Source organism: Diceros bicornis, chromosome 34 (assembly GCF_020826845.1).
Source record: "Diceros bicornis minor isolate mBicDic1 chromosome 34, mDicBic1.mat.cur, whole genome shotgun sequence".
NCBI lineage: Eukaryota > Metazoa > Chordata > Mammalia > Perissodactyla > Rhinocerotidae > Diceros > Diceros bicornis.
In genome coordinates this window covers 27,340,725-27,353,437 of record NC_080773.1, presented here as the reverse complement: position 1 = coordinate 27,353,437, position 12,713 = coordinate 27,340,725, and the positions used below count along the sequence as shown (strand labels likewise).

The following is a 12,713-nucleotide window of genomic DNA, read 5'->3' as shown; positions in this document are numbered from 1 at the left end:
GGCAGCACTCTTCATAACAGATCCAGACTAGAAATTACCTAAACAGCCCTCAAAAGTATACGGGTTATAGAGCATGTGGAATGTACACTCAATGGAATTCTTTCAGCAGTAAGAATGAATGAATTGGTGACCTGTGGGTAACTCTCACAAGAAAAGTTTGAGCACAAGAAACCAGACACAAAAGAAGACATATTGGAAGATCCCAATTACATAAAAATCAAAATCAAATAAACTAATCAATGATGATAGAAGTCATTACCGTGGTCACTTTTTGGGGGGTGGGGAGGGAAGTAACTAGGAATGGACCTTGGTGATGCTTCTTGATCTAGGTGGCTGTTCCAGGAAGGTCATCACTATGAAAATTGATCAAGTGTATCCTTATAATCTGAACTGCTTTCTCTATGTATCTTTTCCTTCAATGTCTTTTACTTTAAATACAGTATAAGAGGATACTTAACAGAAATATATGCTAATTATTTTTAAAGTTTAGATGATACCTAAACATTATAACAAACATATAATGTATTGAAACTATCTCAAGAAAAATAAAAAGCCAAATAGCCTTGTGTCCATGAAGGATTGAATCAGTGGGAAACATTATTTTCTAGGGGAAAAACTATTCATTGGCAAGTTCATCCAAATGTGTAAGAAAAATAATCCCAACTTTTCATAAACCCTTCCAACTATGAAATTTACACCACTCAGCATGACTTTTGGAAGTCTTTTGCTTTCTATAGACCTATATTGAGCTCTAGAGAGTAGGGAAGTGGTAATGGCTGATCTCCAAGAACCTCCTCATGTCTGTCAGCTGTGTGTCTGAAGACGTGCTTATGTGCACAATTATTATTCTGTTCATATTCGCTGGCTTCCTGTTGCAGTTTACTCTTGTTTTTCTAAAACCATTCTTTTTATACCAAGGGACACTAGTAACCAGACTGTCCCAGGGCAGTGCCTGGCATTTATGGTTCAAGAGATGCTTCTGCTGGTGATAGTGCTGCTGCAGTCCCTGCTGTAGGAAGGTGAGAGGACCAGGAGCCAGAGGGGTCCAGGGTGGGGAGTGAGGGTGGAGTTTGAGTCTCTCTCTCCAGCAGCTTTGGCCCATGTCCAGAGTATGACCTTGAGATGCAGGAGCTGGCGACAGTGCAGGAGGAATTGTGTGTCCTTGAGACCTGAACCACTTCCTACCCAAAATATTACCAGATTAATTCTGACCCAACTCATGGCTAGTGATGCCAGGGTGGAACCACTCCTGGATAGGATGTCCCAGGGGCTACAGATAAACCCACCCAAGAAGTGCTGGAGAAGATGCAGGGATGATTCCACCTCTTTGGTGATCTCCAGACCTACAACTGCTCCCTGTACATCAGAGATGTACATAATGTGGACATGTGGGCTCACTTCTTTTAAGTGGAGAGAAGTTATTACATTAAATACAAATGTAAAGATAAGAAGCTGTTCCTGAATGTGACAGATATGGTAAGTCCCAGAAAAGAAGCCTTCTCTCCTCATCCATGGTCATGGGAGGCATTCAAGGACTCTGAGAGACTCCAGCACACGTGGTTCCTCTCCATAAACTGAAGCCAGAATTCTTCTCTTCCCTAGCCTTGACTCAAACACCTGAGATCCATGTCCCAGGGATGCTGGAATCCAGGCACCCTGGAAATCTGACTGCACTTCTTTTTGTCCTATTCAGGCCCTCAACAGATTGGATGATGCCACCTCCATTGGGGAGGGAAATCTGTTTACTGAGTTCACCATTTTTAGTGCCAATCTTATCTAGAAGCACCTTCACTGACAGGCCCACAAACAATATTTAATTTGCACATACCATGACCCAGTGAAGTTGACACAGAAAATTAACCATCACCCTGGCCTGGGAGGCCAAAATTCAGCATCTGTACACAGACGGACAGACAGACGGACAAGCAGTTTGGCATTGGGCATTCTGAATACTGAGATGGGCCATTTCTTGCCCTTTGTCCTGGGGAAGATGGGGTTTGTATGCATAAACAAATGGCCCTAGTTGTCAGGGCCTGAGACAGAGTCTTAGTAGGAGAGAAATATTAGAGATGCTCTTTTCTCGGATTTTTGCATGTCACTGTAAATGTCTCTCTGGGCCACCTATGTCCTCTGGGTCACCAATCTACACACTGATTGATGGTTCTTGCCCCCTGAGGTCCAGCTGATGGCTTCCCCCACCATTCTCCTTGGTTCCCAGCAGTTGAGCAGCTGTTATGACACGCCAGCAAGATGAGCCAATAGATCAGCAATGATGTGTGGGGACTGCAATAACTCTTGCTCCTCCACAGACCCTCAGAGCCTGGTGGCTACTTCACCTTCTCCCTTCTCTTGGGGCCAACTTTAACCTGGAAGCAAAAGAGAAGGGGATTCTGGGAAATGTAGTTTCATCCTGGCAAACCTCTCTGGTTATCTTCACCGAAGGCTTCAAATTACCATTTAAATGTCATCCTTTAAATACAGTACGTGAAAAAATTCAACAGGTGAGTAAACCTCCAACTTTACCTTTTCCCTATTAGCTATTATTTCTGTGGGCTACTGTTTCATTTATCTCTTGCTTCACATCAGATAACTCTAACACTCCGTGGCCCAAACAGTCGTTTTATTCTATCTTGTGGTTCTGTAAATTGGCCAGAGCCCAGCTGGGAAGTTTCACTCCCAGTTTTGCTTTGGGCTCTTTAAGGTAGTCGTGTTGGGATGGTGGTGGTGACTGGGGCTGAACGTTGACCCCTCAGAGTTCCTCTATGTAGCGTCTCTCTCTATCAGAGTCCCCTGGATTGCTTACACAGATGCCCAGAAATCCACACGGCTGGAGTGGAAGCTGCCAGGCCTTCTTCATACTTGAGCCATATGAGTCTCAGAACATGTTGTTCTTCATATTCTATTCATCAAAGCAGTCAGGGACCCAATCCAGGTTCAAGAGGAGGAGATAATAATAACAAACTCCATCTAGTAACAAGAGGAGCATCATGTTTGTATAAAGGAGGGGCAGGATTGTTTGGAGTTGCCTTTGGAGACTTTCCTACAGCTACTCACCTGTCTGAGTGTCAACTCCCTCCTCCATATGATGAGGAGAATTAACCCCTCTCTGTCAGGGATGTTGGGAAAATGAAACGGGATCAGATATGTAAAGGGGCAGCACAGAGCCTTCACCCTCCCTGTGCTTGGACCGGTGACAACAGCGTGGCATTGTCAATAGGACATTTCTTAGGGTGGACAGGACAAGGAAGATAAGCAGAGGTCTTCCCCATCCTGAATCCCTCCTCCCAAATAGAATTGAGCCCTCTCCAGTACATCTGACATGACCCTCTTGACTCCAGACTAAGGTCCCTGTGCTGTGTGATCAGGCCCCTCCACAGAGCTGCAGACATCTCTAAAGTCAGCAGTCAGCTCTGAATCAGCACCACGGACAGCACCATCATCCTTCCCGGGGATCCCGAGGAGCCGGGTAAGTCCTGGGCAGATGGAGCAACTCCTACAGATGGTGGCCTGATCCCTCCTGGAACACAGGTGGGGTTGGTCAAAAACAGGACACAGAAATTGATAACTGGTAAAGAATCTACAGCACAGTAGGGGAGTGAGTGGGATTGACAACTTGATACCTGAAAGTCCAGGAATTCCCAGGGTACCAAAATCACCTGGGGAATTCACATCCATTGTAACTGGCTGAGAGTCCCTACCATGTCCACTTGGCTCATTCGTCCTGAGACTCACCTTCCAGTCCAGAAGAGCAAGAGCCCCACGCACTCCAGCCTGTGCTTCCCCATCACAGCCACCTACCCTATGTCATTGGAATTGTCAGGTAACCTGTCTGTCTCCCAAAGAGATGTTGGTCTCTTCAAATGCAAGGACTAGATCTGTCATATTCACCCCTTTACAGGAAATACGAAGGCACAGTGTACATCGTTGTTGAATGACTGAGTTACTAAATGAATGAAATGTCCTCCCTCACCTCAGGCGAACTGTTAACAATTCTTCTCTCTCAGACTAACATCAGCATCTCTTCTCCCAGCCCAATGAATCCTGGGCAGATAAAGATTGATGAAGTGGCTCTCAGCGCAGACAATGGTGCATAAATCAAGGCACCTATATGATTTGGGCAATTCTCTTTCCCACTCCGGACCTTGGTGTCTTCTTCTGCAAATTGATGAACTGGGACTAGAAGGTCCCCCAGCTCTGATGCACTGTGGGTCATAGTTTCTCTTCCACACACAGTTATATTCTCAGTGGCTTCCCTTTGTCTCACTTTCCCATTCTTCTGCTTTTCTTTGCAAATTGGGGACCACGAGAAACAGACTGGGCATGGCCCAACTCTTCTGACCACAGATGCTGCAATTTCCCTGGCAGGGAGAGAGGGAGTCACCAGGATGGGGGGCCCAGCAAGAGGATGGGGCTGCAGGATAAGATTCTAGCTGAAAATGCAGGAAATGGTGATGGCATGGGAGAGCCTATGCATGGTCAAATCCCTCACCTTCCTTCTCCATGATCACAGCACTGACTCTACTCCAGGTTTTGGGTATTAGTTCTGGGAGGAGGATAATATGGTGTGGACAGATTCATTAACTTGAATGAGGAAAAAAACAGATATTTTTTCTGTATATACAAAGTCTTAAGGGAAGCATGTGCAAAGCCATAGTATTAAAGGCAACATTCTTGATGATAAAACTACAGAGAAAAGCAGAGATTGAATTGGCATTAGAGTGAGGCTGGGGCTCCTTGGGGGAGTGGGGTGTGAGCATAGGGAGGGGGACTGAGAGGGAGTCCTGGGTGCTCCAAACTTTCTGCTTCTTGGAGGGTGTTCATTTTGTGATGAATCTCTGAGCTGTTCTTGTGGGGGCATTTCTCTGCATGTGTCCCATGTTTCCCAAAAAATGTCTCAAGAAAATGGACATGGGTCTGAGGAGGCACCACCTCCCAGGATCCCACCACGTCCTCCCAGCCCCCCAGCCACACAGTTAACAATAACCTTCTGTGAATTCAGATGCATGTCTCCTCTCTCACAAAATCCTCACCATCCCTGATGGAGGATGACTCCAGGCTAGTGTTCCTTGCTCTGTGTCTCCTGCACATGTCTTCATGTGCTCCCGTCACAGGGAGCTCCAGGAGCTGGGACAGCTACTGTCTCCACACCGGACAGTGACTCTCAGGGCAGCGCCCAGGGCTGGTGTGTGACCTCGTGAGAAGAGAGGGGATGCCCACCACATGGATGCTCAAGGCAGGAGGACAGTCGACCTCTTTCATCTCCACGTCTTTGGGTTGCATATCTGGCTGGATTGACCTCCACGTACATCTAAGGCAGTGACTCAGGTGGTCTGACCAGAAAAGACCCATTTTCACTCTGCAGAAAATGACCCCCTAAGGGGAAGGGCATTGACAAGGGGGCAGGAGATGGGGTTCTATCTCTGCATGGCGTGTGAACTTGAGTGTGGCTCTCACCATCCCTGGCCTGGGGTCCCCAGGAGTGGACCTGGGTGGGGGATGGTTGACTCCAAGGGCTGTCCCGGCCCTGACAGTGTTTGGGTGTGAAGTTCCTCCTCTGAGGAGGGTCACTGTTCTGACCTCACCCTCATCACCTGTTAAAGTCTCCTCTAAATCTACAACTTTTTGTTCCTGAGAGAGAACCCTGAGAAAAAGACTTTCCCAGAGAACCTGGCACAGCCAACTCTAGACAAGCTACTGCTGCTGCTGCTGCTGCTGCTGCTGCTGCTGCTGCTGGCCCTGCTGTGGTGGAGGGAGGAGGCAGAGGGACAGAGGGAGCTGGAGGAGGATTACTGGCTACAAGCGCAGGGATTAGTGACGGTGCAGGAAGGCCTGTGTGTGTTTGTGCCCTGCTCCTTTCCTACCCCTGGAGTATCTGGGATGTCTTCAGCCTTGGTCAAGGCTACTGGTTCCAGGAAGGGGCCAATATAGACCAGGATGCTCCAGTGGCCACGAACAACCCAGATAGTGAACTGCAGAATGAGACCCAGGGCAGATTCCACCTTCTAGGGGACCCCTGGACCTACAACTGCTCCCTGGACATCAGAGATGCCAGGAGGATGGACAATGGTTCATATTTTTTTCAGGTGGAGAGAGGAAGTACAAAACGGAGTTACATACCTAACCATCTCTCCGTGCATGTGACGGGCAAGGAATGGGCTCTAGTAGAGGCCATGAGGGAAGGTCACGGGGTCCCAGGGAAGAACTGGGATGGGACTCTCCTTCCTGAGAGGGGTTTGGGAGTATAGCATGTCAGCCTCCAACAGAGGAGCAGGAACAAAGTCTGAGGCTTCTCTGAGGGCTGAACCTCGAACCCTCCCTCCTGATCCCTGTGTCTCCCTCTCTTTCCTCACCAGCTTTGACCCACATGCCCAACATTCTCATACCAGGGACCCTGTAGGCCGGTCGCCCCAGGAACATCACCTGCGCTGTGCCCTGGGCCTGCGAGAGGGGCACGCCCCCCACGTTCTCCTGGATGGGGACCTCCATCTCCTCCCATGACCCCACGATTGCTCACTTCTCAGTGCTCACCCTCATCCCGCAGCCCCAGGACCACGGCACCAGCCTCACCTGTCAGGTGACCTTGCCTGGGGCTGGAGTGACCATGACGAAGACTATCCACCTCAACGTGTCCTGTGAGTGCTAGGCCAGGACACCTGGGTCCCTGATGGAGTCCTGAGGGCAGTAGGGGTGGGAGTCAGGGCCTCGGACACTGGTGTGGGGTCCCAGAATCCAGACTGGAAGGGTCAAGAGGACACCCATTTCCACCCTTCCCCCATTTATGCAGCTCCTGGGGACAAGGGTCCATGTACACCCAGCCCTCACCACTGATGTGGGTACACCATGTCTTTCTGTCCTAGACTCTCCACAGAACTTGACGGTAACTGTCTTCTAAGGAAACAGCACAGGTAGGAATAAGCCTTCTCCTGGGCTGTAGGGAGCAAGGCCTCTTCCAGTTCAGATCAGGGCCGGGTCCCTGCCTCATCCAGGACTCATCCCAGTGACCAGAGACCCCTTGTAGGTAAACCCAGTGGACCCTCCCATGCTTAGCCCCCATGGTCACAGTGAGCAGCTGTCCCCATCAGCCTCTCACTCTGCTCAGACTTCTCCACCCTCCTCAACTGCACAGGGAGAACAGGGCAACATTCATACGGCAGAGCCCGCCTCTCAAGGCCCCTTATCGTCTGTCTCTTGATGACTCCTCAAGCCTTGTCTTTTTATTTTCCCTAACAATTGTTTACTTATGTACTTTTGCACAGGCAATAAATTCGCATGGTCAAAAATTCAAAATGTACAACAGAATCTGTCCTCAGATGCCCAGTCCCCTCCCAGGAGGTGACCAGTGTCCATAGGCTGCTCTGAGCCTTGGTTTATTCACCTAAAGGATCTTAGGGGTCCTGTGACATCAGTAGTACAGACTGTCCTCATTCTTCTCCGTGACTGTGCAGTATTCCATGGCCTGGGTGGATTCTGATTCTGTACACATCTTCTCCTAGTGCAAGACCATGGCATTCATTTTATTCTGCCAACAGAAACACTGCAATGAACAATCTCGTGTCTCCTTTCTCACGTGTGTGAGTGTGTGTGTGTGTGTGTGTGTGTGTTTCTTTGGGATAAATTCCTAAAAGTTAAAGAGCTGGGTCCTGAGTTCTTTCAATTTTTTACTGAGCTATAATTGATATCTGACATATAGTAGTTTCAAGTGTAGAACATCACGATTCATTTGTACACATTGTGAAATTATCACCACAATTAGTTTAGTTAACATGCATCACTGTACATAGCTACAGAAATTTTTATCCTTGTGAAGAGAACTTTTAACATCTACTCTCTTAGCAACTTGCAAATATGCAATACAGCATTGTTAACTATAATCACTATGCTGTACATTACGTCCCCAGGATTTAATAACTGGAAGCTTGTACACCCTACCCCCTCCCTCTGGCAACCACCAATCTGTTCTCTGTATCCATGAGCTTCTTCTATTTTTTCTTTTTTAGTTTCCACATATCAATGAGATCATTCAGTATTTATCTTTCTCTGTCTGACTTATTACACTTAGATTAATGTCCTCAAGGTTCATCCACATTGTCACACATGACAAGACTTCATTCTTTTTTTATGGCTGAGTAGTATTCCATTATATATATATATATCCTTTACCCATTCATCTGTCGATGGACACTTAGGTTGTTTCCAAGTCTTGGCTATTGTGGATAATGCTGCAGTGAAGTTACATCTTTTTGAATTAATGTTTTCATTTTCTTCCAATATATACCTAGAAGTGGAATTTCTGGATCATATTGTATTTCTATTTTTAATTTTTTGAGGACCCTCCATACCATTTCCCATAGCGGCTTGACCAGTTCACATTCCCACCAACAGTGCACAAACGTTCCTTTTCTTTACATCCTCTCTTTTTAAGAAATGTGTATAATTGTTCTCCATTGAGAGTGGACAAGCTGACATCCCCTCCAGTGATGGGTGACGTGTGAGTGTTGTCCCAGCCTCACCAAACATGGGGGCAGGGGAACTTTTAGGTCTTTGACCATATCAGGTGAACACTAGAATTTCCCTGTAGTTTTAGCTGGCGTTTCTCTTGTTATGTATGATGTTGCACATGATTTTATCTGATGAAGAGTCATTTGTGTTTCTTTTATTCTGTGAACAGTCTCTTCGTAGTCTCTGCTCGTCTTCTACTGAGTGAGTTGACTTTTTTTTTTTTTTTGTGAGGAGATCAGCCCTGAGCTAACATCCGCCAATCCTCCTCTTTTTTTTTTTTTTTTTTGCTGAGGAAGACGGCCCTGGGCTAACATCGGTGCCCGTCTTCCTCCACTTTATATGGGACGCCGCCACAGCATGGCTTACCAAGCAGTGCGTCAGTGCGCGCCCGGGATCCGAACCAGCGAACCCCGGGCCGCCGCAGCGGAGCGCGCGCACTTAACCACTTGCGCCACCAAGCCGGCCCCGAGTTGACTTTTTATTACTCAATCTTGGGCACGTTTTTCAAGTGGGAGGAATTAACCGTTGTTCTGTCATAGGAGTTGTGAGCACTTTACTCAGTGTGCTGTTACCTTTTTCTTGCTGGTCAGTAATTGTTACAACGCTTATGGATCTATTTTTGTCTGTGGTCACATTTACCAATCTCTTCTCCATGAGTTCTGCTTTTCTCATTTTGAGTTCATGGAAACAACTCCCCACTTTTCCTCCTGTGGCCTCGTCTCTGACGGGCCACACCCGCCCCCACCTGCTTTCACCTCAACTGTGCAGGTCTATTGGCTCTTCCCTGGACATGCACAGGCCTTGGTACTCTTTGCACTCTCTGTTCCTCCTTCCTGCAATGCCCTTCCACCCCCTCAGCATCATCTTGCTGCCCCTGCCTACCTCTGGCACTCGACTCAGACTCTGCCTCCTCCAGGAAGCCCTCCTGGCTCTGCCAGTCTTATTTACATTGCTACCCTCAGAGCCCTTGCAGCCCAGTGTCACCGCCATCACATGTGTCATGTGGTGTGAGCACCTGTTCCCGGGTCCCTACTCCCCACAGACTGTGAGTTTCTAAGAGTGAGCCCCCTCAGAGACACCTTTTGTTAAATCAGTAAACTGGTGCCAAGTGAAAGCATAAATGAAGGAAAAGTGTTTTCAGGGTCATTCTGGGTTCTGAGCAAATGGGACAAGGGATCCAGGGCAGGGCTGACAACTTGTATGACATCTGATAAAGCCCAGGACCCTCCCTCTGTGCCTCCTGGGGCCTGAGTCCAGCCAGACAGCCCATCAGGACAGAGATGAATCTACATCACTGAGTGCAGAGAAAGATGAGGCCTGAGCAGTGATCTGGGCCCCTACAGACTCCCTCTCTCTGGGTCCCTCTCGCAGAGTCTGGGTCTCTCTCAGTCTCTGTCTGAGTGTCTGAGTTGGTCCCTCTCAGCTGATCTCCATCTGTATCCCTCTTTCTCTGGACCTCTATGTGTCTCTGATTGTCTGTCTCTTTCTCTCCAGCACTCACAGTCCTGGAGAATGGCTGGTCTCTTTCAGTCCTGGACATCCAGTCCTTGCTCCTGGTCTGTGCTGTCAACAGCAACCCACCCGCCAGGCTGAGCTGGGCCCGGGGGAGCCTGACCCTCAGCCCCTCAGAGCCCTCGAACCCTGGGGTGCTAGAGCTGTCTCAAGTACACGTTGGAGATGAAGGGAAATTCACCTGCTGAGCTCAGAACCCTCAGAACCTGACCTGCTCTGTGCCCTGGGCCTGTGAGCGGGGCACACCACCAATCTTCTCCTGGATGGCAACTGCCTTCACCTTCCTAGGCCCCAGGACCCTCCTCTCTTCAGTGCTCACCCTCACCCCATGGCCCCAGGACCACGGCACCAACCTCACCTGTCAGGTGAATTTCACTGAAGCTTGTGTGACTGTGGAAAGGACCATCCAGTTCAACGTCACCTGTGAGTGCTGGCCCAGGACGCCTGGGTCCCTGAAGGTGTGGGGAGTAGGAGGACCAGGATGAGGGCCAAGCTTGTTTCTTTTGTCCTCAAGGCCTGGCTAAGTATGAGACCTAGAAAGACACAAGCCTGTCCCTTCTGCATTTCTGTGGCTCCTGGGGGTGGGGGGATGCCTACATTTATCTCACCCCACCCTCCCCACTGACGAGGGAAATATTTTTCTCATCCTATGTGCTCCAGAGAACCCTGGCAGTCAGTGTTTTCCTATGCAATGGCACAAGTAGGAAGGAGCCCTCTCATGGGGCGTTGACTGTGGCGGTCTTTGCCAAGCCGGCTGAGAGCTGGACTTTCAGAGCTCAGATGGTGGGTCTGGGGTCGGGGGCTGCAGTTAGACACGAGAAGCACCCTTCAGGCCTCCTCCCCCAAGATCCTTCAACTCTGATCTTGCCAGGATGACCCACAACATACTGCTGCCCATCCTAAATGTGCTCTTAGTCTTTCTCCAGTGACTGAAGGCCTTGGGGGAATTTTTTAGTAGATTTTATTTTTTAGAGTCATTTTACGTTCAAAGCAAACTTGAGAGGAAGTTGGAGAGATTTCCCCTATACCTACTGCACTTTCCCACACATGAACAGCCTCCCCACTATCAACATCTCCCACCACAGGGGACATTTGTTACAACCCATGAATCTACATTAACATGTCATTATCACCAAAAGTCTGTCGTTGACACTAGGGTTCACCCTTGGTGTTGTACATTGTTTGGGTTTGGACAAATGTATAATGACATATATTCATCATTATAGTATCATACAGAGTGGTTTCAGTGTCCCCATAATCTCCTTGGGTTATTTTTCGACTGTCAGCACTCCACTCTCACCATGATTTTCTCTAGAGCCCAGCTCTCCCCCACTGCTCTGTTCCCATGGGTAATGATGTCTGACCTGTCACCAGACAGTGAGTTTCACTGGGGGTCTCTCAGTGGTGCCCATAAAACTGTTGGCAGGTGACGCCCAGGCACACCTCCCTCACCCTGGGTGTTGGGTTCCTAGGAAGCATGGCCAGGCAGGGCTAGGAGAGCTGTCTGGTGACCTGAAGGTCTGAGAAATCTCCCGCTTCCACCCCCTTCCAGAGGCATGAAAGACCACCTTTGACCTTGAGTGACGGGACCAGTGGAGGACAGGAGAGGAGATTCAGACACCCTCCCTGGGAGGAAGGAGGGACAAGGCCTTTCAGCCTCCCGTAGGGTTCTGAATGTGTATGTGTGTCTTTCTCTTTGGACTGTCCATGAAGCCCAGAGCCTCAGGCCCCTGCTGCAGCCATGCCTGCGGGTTGTTGCTGAGAGACAATGAATGGAGAAGAAGCTGGGTCCCAGAAGAGATGGAGTTTGCTGGAGAGGATTGGGGGCCTGGATAGGTGGTGTCACATGGATCCTGTCCTTCTGAAGAGTGCTGAGATCCTATGACAGGTGGGACAATCTGGGTGCTGAACCCTGGATGGGGTGTGAGGTGCCCCTCTCTACATGCTGGAGAAGAAGAGGACATAAGTGTGTTCATCAAGATTGGAGTTCACCCCAAGTCTCTCTTGTCTGCAGGGGAACCAGGGACCAGGGCAGGAGTCATCCAGGGGGCCACTGGGGGACCTAGTATCACTGTACTGCTCACTCTCTGCCTCTGCCTCAACTTCTGCATGTGAGCTGGGCTGGGTGTGGGTCAAGTCGTGGTGAAGAGGGACCTGGAGGACATGTGAGGGCCCAATGCAAGAGTGGAGGGTACAGTGGTGGTGAGAATCCAGCTGGTAGCTTCTGAGCCAGGCATGAGTGTGTTCCCAGCCCAGGTTCAAGACTTCCAGGAGTGAGGGGATCTTGTTACAGAGTCTTGTTATGAAGGGCCTCAGCTCACCCCACCGTCTACCTGCCTTAGTCACTTATTCTAGCCTCAAATGAGTGACCCTGTGTCAAAGACCCTGGTGTCTCCCATGAGAGTGAAGACTCTCAGGAAGAAAGCAGCCAGGACTGCAGTAGGTGTGCATGACATTCACTCTGCCGTTGGACCAGCTTCCCTAGTGAGTGATATGGGCATCATGGCATGCAGTCTGCCCTCCACATCTCCCTGGGGTGGCCCGCAGTCATGCTCCATGAGGCATGTACAGAAATAAGCTCATCACCTTCCTGTTTGTTTGAAAATGTAGGTTTTATCGTTACAGACATGCACCACATAATGATGTTTCAGTCAATAATGGACTGCATATATGACAGTACTGCCATAAGATTAGTACAATAC

The 12,713-nt window shown here is 49.0% G+C and overlaps 1 protein-coding gene and 1 pseudogene across 1 annotated transcript in view; both read left to right on the top strand.

Annotated features, from left to right (window-relative positions):
- Positions 1 to 12,713, top strand: part of LOC131397267 (myeloid cell surface antigen CD33-like) — a 295,514-nt gene that overhangs the window by 63,621 nt on the left and 219,180 nt on the right. The window lies entirely within an intron of this gene.
- Positions 5,716 to 12,713, top strand: part of LOC131397931 (sialic acid-binding Ig-like lectin 13) — a 44,868-nt pseudogene continuing 37,870 nt past the window's right edge.